Source organism: Orcinus orca, chromosome 13, assembly GCF_937001465.1.
Source record: "Orcinus orca chromosome 13, mOrcOrc1.1, whole genome shotgun sequence".
NCBI lineage: Eukaryota > Metazoa > Chordata > Mammalia > Artiodactyla > Delphinidae > Orcinus > Orcinus orca.
In genome coordinates this window covers 21,854,131-21,863,361 of record NC_064571.1, presented here as the reverse complement: position 1 = coordinate 21,863,361, position 9,231 = coordinate 21,854,131, and positions in this window count along the sequence as shown.

The window sequence follows — 9,231 nt, the reverse complement described above, 5'->3', positions numbered from 1 at the left end:
TTCTATTTCATTTATTTCTGCTCTGAGTTTTATGATTTCTTTCCTTCTGCTAACTTTGGGTTTTGTTTGTTTTTCTTTCTCTAGTTCCTTTAGGTGTAAGGTTAGATATTTTATTTGACATTTTTTTGTTTGTTTCTTGAGGTAGGCTTGTATTTCACTAAATTTCCCACTTAGAAATGCTTTTGCTGCATCCCATAGGTTTTGGATCATCATGTTTTCATTGTCATATGTCTCTAGATATATTTTGATTTCCTGTTTGATTTCTTCAGTGATCTCTTGGTTATTTAGTAACGTTTTGTTTAGCCTCCATGTGTTTGTGTTTTTTTACGTTTTTTTTCCCTGTAATTGATTTCTAATCTCATAGCATTGTGGTCAGAAAAGATGCTTGATATGATTTCAATTTTCTTAAATTTACTGAGGCTTGTTTTGGGACCCAAGATATGATCTATTCTGGAGAATGTTCTGTGTGCACTTGAGAAGGAAGTGTGATCTGTGGTTTTTGGATGGAATATCCTATAAATATCAATTAAATATATCTGGTCTATTGTGTCATTTAAAGTTTGTGTTTCCTTATTAATTTTCTTTTTGAATGTTCTGTCCATTGGTGTAAGTGAGTTGTTAAACTCCCCCACTATTACTGTGTTACTGTCGATATTCTCTTTTATAGCTGTTAGCAGTTGCCTTATGTATTGAGTTGCTCCTATGTTGGGTGCATATATGTTCATAATTGTTATATATTCTTCTTGGATTGATCTCTTGATCATTATGTAGTGTCCTTCCTTGTCTCTTGTAATATTCTTTATTTTAAAGTCTATTTTATCTGATATGAGTATTGCTACTCCAGCTTTCTTTTGATTTCCATTTGCATGGAATATCATTTTCCATCCCCTCATTTTCAGTCTGTATGTGTCCCTAGGTCTGAAGTGGGTCTCTTGTAGACAGCATGTATATGGGACTTGTTTTTGTATCCATTCAGCGAGCCTGTGTCTTTTGGTTGGAGCATTTAATCCATTCACATTTAAGGTAATTATGGATAGGTATGTTCCTATTATGATTTTATTAATTGTTTTGGATTTGTTTTTGTAGGTCCTTTTCTTCTCTTGTGTTTCCCACTTAGACAAGTTCCTTTAGCGTTTGTTGTAGAGCTGGCTTGGTGGTGCTGAATTCTCTTAGCATTTGTTTGTCTGTAAAGCATTTGATTTCTCCATCGACTCTGAATGAGATCCTTGCTGGGTAGAGTAATCTTGGTTGTAGGTTCTTCCCTTTCATCACTTTAAATATGTCATGCCACTCCATTCTGGTTTGTAGAGTCTCTGCTGAGGAATCAGCTGTGAACCTTATGGGAGTTCCCTTGTATGTTATTTGTATTTTTTCCCTTGCTGCTTTCAAGGGAATTGTCTTTAATTTTTGACAGTTTGACTACTAGATGTCTCTGTGTGTTTCTCCTTGGCTTTGTCCTGTATGGGACTCTCTGCACTTCCTGAACTTGGGTGGCTATTTCCTTTCCCATGTTAGGGAAATTTTCAACTATAATCTCTTCAAATATTTTCTCGGGTCCTTTCTCTCTCTCTTCTCCTTCTGGGACCCCTATAATGCAAATGTTGTTGCATTTAATGTTGTCCCAGAGGTATCTTAGGCTGTCTTAATTTTTTTTCATTCTTTTATCTTTATTCTGTTTCACAGCAGTGAATTCCACCATTCTGTCTTCCAGGTCACTTACCCGTTCTTCTCACTCAGTTATTCTGCTATTGATTCCTTCTGGTGTATTTTTCATTTCAGTTATGTTATTGTTCATCTCTGCTTGCTTGTTCTTTAATTCTTCTAGGTCTTTGTTAAACATTTCTTGCATCTTCTAGATCTTTGCCTGCATTCTTTTTCCGAGGTCCTGGATCATCTTCATTATCATTATTCTGAAATCTTTTTCTGGAAGGTTGCCTATCTCCACTTCATTTAGTTGTTTTTCTGGGCTTTTATCTTGTTCCTTCATCTGCTACATAGCCCTCTTCCTTTTCATCTTGTCTACTTTTTTGTGAATGTGGTTTTTGTTCCACAGGCTGCAGGATTGTAGTTCTTCCTTCTTCTGCTGTCTGTCCTCTTGTGGATTAGGCTATCTAAGAGGTTTGTGCAAGCTTCCTGATGGGAGAGACTTGAGGTGGGTAGAGCTTGCTGTTGCTTTGGTGGGCAGGGCTCAGTAAAACTTTAATCCACTTGTCTCCTGATGGGTGGAGATGTGTTCCCTCTATGTTGGTTGCTTGGCCTGAGGTGACCCAACACTGGAGCCTACCCAAGCTCTTTGGTCGGGCTAAAGGTGGACTCTGGGAGGGCTCACGCCAAGGAATACTTCCCAGAACTTCTGCTGCCAGTGTCCTTGTCCTCACAGTGAGCCACAGATGCCCTCCACCTCTGCAGGAGACCCTCCAACACTAGCAGGTTGTTCTGGTTCAGTCTCCTATGGAGTCATTGCTCTGTCTCCTGGGTACTGATACACACTCTACTTTGTGTGTCCCCTCCAAGAGTGGAGTCACTGTTTCCTCCAGTCCTGTCAAAGTCCTGTAATCAAATCCTGCTAACCTTGAAAGTCTGATTCTCTAGTAATTCCTCCTCCTGTTGCTGTACCCCCAGGTTGGGAAGCCTGACATGGGGCTCAGAACCTTCACTCCAGTGGGTGCACTCCTGTGGCATAAGTGTTCTCCAGTTTGTGAGTCACCCACCCAGCAGTTATGGGATTTGATTTTATTGTGATTGTGCCCCTCTTACCATCTAAATGTGGCTTCTCATTTGTCTTTGGATGTGGGGTATCTTTTTTGTGAATTCTAGTGTCTTCCTGTTGATGATTATTCAGCAATTAGTTGTGATTACAGTGCTCTTGAAAGAGGGAGTGAGCTCATGTCCTTCTACCTTGACATCTTGAACCAATTTCAAATGCAAGTCTTTTTATCTGTTCTCAGAAATTGCAATATTTAACCCATTTCCTCCTAAATCACACCATTGTCCTTCTCCCTGACCATTTAGTTTAAGAATTTCTTTTATTGAATGTATCTTTTCTCCTTTGTATATTCAGTCTATTCCATATAGTGCATTGTCCTTAAAGAATAATATGTGTAATATTCCCATTTTATAAAGAGATTTTTATAAGCCTTGTTTATTTCTAGTTACTGCAGTATTTTAAACTTTTTAAAACTGTGGAAAGTAGTTCTCCTTTTGCTAAGTCATGCTGATTATTGCCCAGATGTTTCCAACCATTACCATTTACTTTCTAGACCTATATCTTCTTTTATCTTCTCTAAGTAATGTTGGTTCATAATTCCCTCTAACTGCTGAATACATTCACCTTGTTCATTCTATATACATAATATCTTTCTTAGATTTTGCAGCCATATAGTCAAAAACCTAAGCTAAAAAAATTCTATCACTAACCTGTTATATTAAACAAAATAATACAATGTATTTATTGCTAAGTTTTTTTTGTGTCTTGTAGATTTTCTTCTTCTAGAACTGGGTCTCTTAAATTCATTCTTTTTTTTTCCTTTTCCTTTTATTTTATAGTTTTTCCTTTATAATTTTGTGTTGTAATGTAGGCAAGGGTCTTTACATAATATTTTAAATGTTTTACAGGAAATTATTTTATTTTGTCTTAAATACATTTATTTATTTATTTATCTATCTATCTATTTATGTATCTATCTATTTATTTATTTATTTACAGCTGTGTTTGATCTTCACTGCTGCCCACGGGCTTTCTCTATTTACGATGAGTGGGGGCTACTCTTCGTTGCAGTGCACAGGTTTCTCATTGCTGTGGCTTCTCTTGTTGTGGAGAATGGGCTTCAGTAGTTGCGGCTCATGGGCTGTAGAGCACAAGCTCAGTAGTTGTGGCACACAGGCTTAGTTACTCCATGGCATATGGGGTCTTCCTGGATCAGGGATCAAACCCATGTCCCCTGCATTGGCAGGTGGATTCTTAACCACTGCACCACCAGGGAAGTCCCTTAAATACATTTAAACTTAGCTGTAATTTTATGAAAAGTTTCAAATAATTATTAATTTTTTTTATGCTTAGTAAGTTTCTCATATTTTTTTATGTTTTGCTTTGACATTAAATCTGTAGGAATTAATTTCTCTGTTTGCTCAGTGTGGGTTCTCCTCCAGTTTGTTAATTTTCTGGTAATATTTAACAACCTTAAATAATTATATATAATTGTTTATACTATTCAAAATTGAGAGAAGAAGTGGGTAATCAAGTTCCTTTCTTTTCAATTAATCAACTTTATTTCTCATAATAGTTTTAGGTGTACAGAAACTTCAATAAAAAATAAAGAGAGTTCCCACATATTCTCTCTCTTCCCTGTTCAGTTTCTCCTCTTATTAACATCTTGCATTGTGTAGCACATTTATTACAATTTATAAGCTGATATTGATACAATGTTATTAATGAAAGTCCTTGGCTTATATTAGGGTTCACTCTTCGTGTTGTATAGTTCTACAGGTTTTGACAAATGTACAATATCTTTTATCCACCATTACAGCATCGTACAGAATATTTTCACTTCCAAAATATGCCCCATGCTTCACCTATTCATCCCTATCATTTTATCCAAAACCACTGGCAACCACTGGACTTTTCACTGTCTCTATATCTTTGCCTTTTCCAGAATACTATATAATTGCAATCATATAATATGTAACAATTTCAGACTGTCTTCTTTCACTGAGCAACATTGATTTAAGATTCCTTTGTGTCTACTCATGGTTTGATAGCTCATTTCCTTTTATCAATGAATAACATTCCATTGTATGGATGTGCCACAGTTTTTGTATCAATTTACCTTTTAAAGGACACCTTGGTTGCTTCCAGTTTTTGGGTATTGTGAATAAAGCTGCAAGTTTTTGTGTGGACATCACTTTTCAACTATTTTTGGCTAATACCTAAGGGTATGATTGCTACATCATGTTTTAAAACTATGCTTACCTTTAAAAGAAAGTGACAAACATTTTCCAAAAAGGCTGTTCCATTTTGCATTCCTACAAGAAATGAATAAGAGTTTCTGTTGCTCCACATTCTTAGCATTTGGTATTTTCAGCTTTTTGGAATTCAGTCATTCTAACAGATGTGTAGGGGTACCTCATTGTTTTAATTTGAAACTCCCCAGTAGTATAAGATACTAGCATGTTTTCATATGCTTCTTTGCCACCTATATGTGGTCAGGTGTCAGTTCATATAATTTACCCATTTTTAGTCAGGTTGTTTGTTTTGTTACTGTTTAATTTTAAGAGTTCTTTGCATATTTTATATATAAATCCTTTATCAAAAATACTTTTTGTGCAAATATTTCTCCCAATCTGCATTCTGTAAGACGATCAGTTTCAAGCAAGCACTTCTTAGCTTCAGGAACATTAAATAAGACTTCTGTCTTTTATACATGAACACTAAGGCATAGGGGATCTACATTCAGGTTTTCTTCCAATTATTTGGAGAAAGATAGTCCCAGAGTCTTAACTGATTAAAGAAACGACTTGGAATTGCTAATTCTATTTGTGTTTGTGTGTTACATACCTGCTAAAACAAAGGAGACATCCATGGCATATAACTTACGTCTGTATTAAAATGATAAAAAAAATCTCCACTTTTCTTCAAGGAATTTAAAGTTCAAAGCCAAGATTAAAATAATAATAGCCATTATGCATTAAATATAATGAATGAGATACAGCGAGATAAATATCAGTACAAAAAATTGGTGATAAAAATTAACTGTTTTAAATCCAGCCATTCTCCAGAGAAATGAGAAGTAATTAAGGTGCCACACAGGCAGTAATCTTAAAGTCTTCACTGAGCAGTCTCTATTTTCTTTGTGATTTTGCATATATTTTATAAATTTGAAAATGCCTCTGGGAAATTAATTCTGATACTTCAGCATTTCACCTGAATATATAAAATTAGACAAAGCCAGACTTAGCAATTTATATGGGAATTAGGCCACATCTGTCATTATCTATTGGAATATCCAGACAGAAACAGACAAAAGCAATGTTTTAAGAATATAAGTAATAATGGAAGCACATACTCTAAGTGAAATCTAGGTGCAGTGTCTGCTAGATAATCTAGAAATAACACAGATAAATTTAATCCTGTTAAAAATATATGTTCTGTTAAAAAAGATAATGTAGAAAGTTAACTTAAATTGACAAAATGATAAATGAAAGGGCTACCTTAGTTATTTTAATAAGAAATTTAAAATATAACACTACATGTACTATGGACTGAATTGTGTCCCTCTAAAATTTATACCGAACTGTGTCTCTGTAAAATCCATAAGTTGAGACCCTAACCCTCAGTGTAATGTTTTTTGGAATGGGAAGTTTAAGAGATAATTAGGTATAGATGAGATCATGAAAGTGAGGCCTTCATCATAATATTAGTGCTCTTTCAAAGAACATCTGATCTCTCTTTCTGTTTACCATATAAGGACACAGAGAGAAGGTGGCCATCTATAACCCACGAAGAGATCTCTTACCAGAAATTGACCATTCTGGCACCTTGATCTTGTACTTCTGGCCTCAAGAAATATTAGGAAATAAATTTCTGTTTTTAAAGTCACCCAGTATTGTATTCTTTTACAGCAGTATTACAGCAGTATTACAGCAGTATTGTATTCTTTTACAGCAGTATTACAGTATTACAGTATACTGTACAGTAATACAGTATTACAGTATTACAGCAGTATTGTATTCTTTTATTGTATTCTTTTATTGTATTCTTTTTACAGAGGTGGACTAAGGCATCTTGCTATACATAATTATGATAAGCAAGAAGGTGTGTGTGTTTGTGTGTGTGTGTGTGTGTGTATGTGTGTGTGTGTATGTGTCCACACACAAATATGTAAAGATAGGGACAACAGACAGTAAAAGAGAAGAGGAAATATTTGCCAGTAAGTTACACAAATATATCTTTTCTTTCCTGTATTCTCTGAGGTGGTGACTCTGATACGTCTGTATGCTGTAGAGTGGAATAAAAATTAAATTTAAGTCAGAGTTCCTCACAACAATATCAGATCTATTATCCTTGCTTGCTCTGTGTACAAGGTAAGTGCTGGCCTAGTGAAATCACTGCATCCTGTTAAGAAGACAGCATGAAATGAAAGTTCCTGCCTTGTGCCCAACAAGAGTCATCTGTTATTCCATTGATTACACTGTATTATTTACAAAATGCAAAAAAGATCGTAAGCTAAACTTTTAGATTACTTTCTATTTTCCTTAACTCAGCATCCTAATTGATATGTCTCTTTGGTTTTAGATAATTTCTTTGATTTGAAGCCAATGAACAAAGGATGTGCCTTTCTCACAAAGCATATTCCATCATGCTATAATGAGGTCTCTTAAAATACCACCTCCCCAAAGACAGAAGCTTTTGGAGTGCTATAGAAGAAAAGTGCACCCCTGTTGACCTGTACCACATAAATATTTTGGAAATCAACCATTTACTAATTTTATTCTCAGGTTAGATTAAGTACCAAAAACAAAATAAAATAAAAATCTCATTATTATTACTGACTAGATACCATAGCCCAAAGTTTACCAAGTGCTGAGGTGACATTGCTGCAGGAAGGTGGGATAAGTCATTAAGAACTGTATCTTTGGAGGCAAATACACCTGAATTTGAGCTCTGCTACTGCCACCAACTGGCCATATGATCTTTAAAGTTTTAATGAGAAATTGTATATAAGGCGCAAGCACAATAGCTGGCAGTTAGTCATTGGTCACCCAACATTGTCTGACAGAAGTCTTTTTGAATTTGTGATTGGAAAGGTTTTATTACATTGTTTCTATGCATCAGAATGTACTTTTAATATTCAAATGTACAGTTATAATATTTCTTATTTATGCATTCAATAAATATTTATCGTTAACCTACTATGCTAGATATGCTTTTAGGCACACATAGGCAAATCAGCTAATCCTCATACTGATTTTATGATGTATCCCTAGATTATCAAAGCTTCCTACTTAATGTATACAAATGATTCTTTTTCCATAAAATAAAAATAATGTATAGCCTGAGAATATATTTATGTATTGACAAATTTCAAGATTTTCCAGAAGAGTTGCAATTTTATATGTTATGTATGATCAGGCCAAACTTTGTGTAAGTCCCAATGTTCATCTATATTTCATGGTTACTATACTCCTGTAGTACAAGCACAATACAAATTTGAAATGATTCCTTTGTTTGAAAAAAAACCAAAACAAAACAGAAAAAGCCTGAGCTATATAGCAGCAAAAAGTACAACGATTTCAACATCCATAGTCTATTACAAACATTACAAATGAAAAGATTTTTTTCTTGATTAGAGTGTCCTGAGCATTTCCTCCTACATTTGGTATCAAATAAATTTCTTAACCTAGTATAAGACATATATGTGTGTGTCTGTATATATGTATATGTATACGTATACACAAACATACACTGAAGATGAGAAAATCAAGGTTTAAGGTGATAAACATTATAGTAACATCCAATGGTATGCCCATTTTTAAGTAATTGTCTCTTAGCTCCAGTCCTTTTCCTCTGTGCTCTGTTTTGCAATAATGAGGTTGGAACTCTGAAAACCACATTTGAACATCATCAGCTGCTTCTCTCAGGTTTTCCAATGTGGAGCCCTGAAGGAAACTGGAAACCTGGAGGAAGGGAGAGGGACACGTCCTTACCTGTGTCTTTCCTGTTCTTATTAGTAACACCTTATCTCCTTTGCCAGAAAGGCAGTATATTTCCATCATGTTAGTTACACTATATTTTCTAGAAAGGCCCTGAAGTTTTATGGACCTTAGGGCTGAGGACAGGGAGAAGGATTCAAAGTGTAAAAGAACTGAGTGCTGAGTCAAAGTGGAGAAAAAAGTGTCTTTAAGTTTCCCTTCCCACGCCTCCTCCCCTTATAAGGAGTCCTTAGCAGAAGTATCTGAAGAAGGCCCCAGGTAAAGATGCCCCCAAATGAAGGCATGAGGACTAGGAATTCAAATATGCATAAAGGATGGCCCAGCAGGGGAACTTGAGTCCTTGACTACAACTTCTCTCATAGAATGCAATGCACTGGTCATGCAGCAAATCTGATGTGGGAATGGCAGCTTTCCCTGTGAGGCCTGACATGTAAAGCCTTTTTGATCCCCTGTGGTTGGGCATGAAATAGCACCAGTAAGATTCTGGCCAGGAACTGGACTACTCAATTTCCTCACGACTGG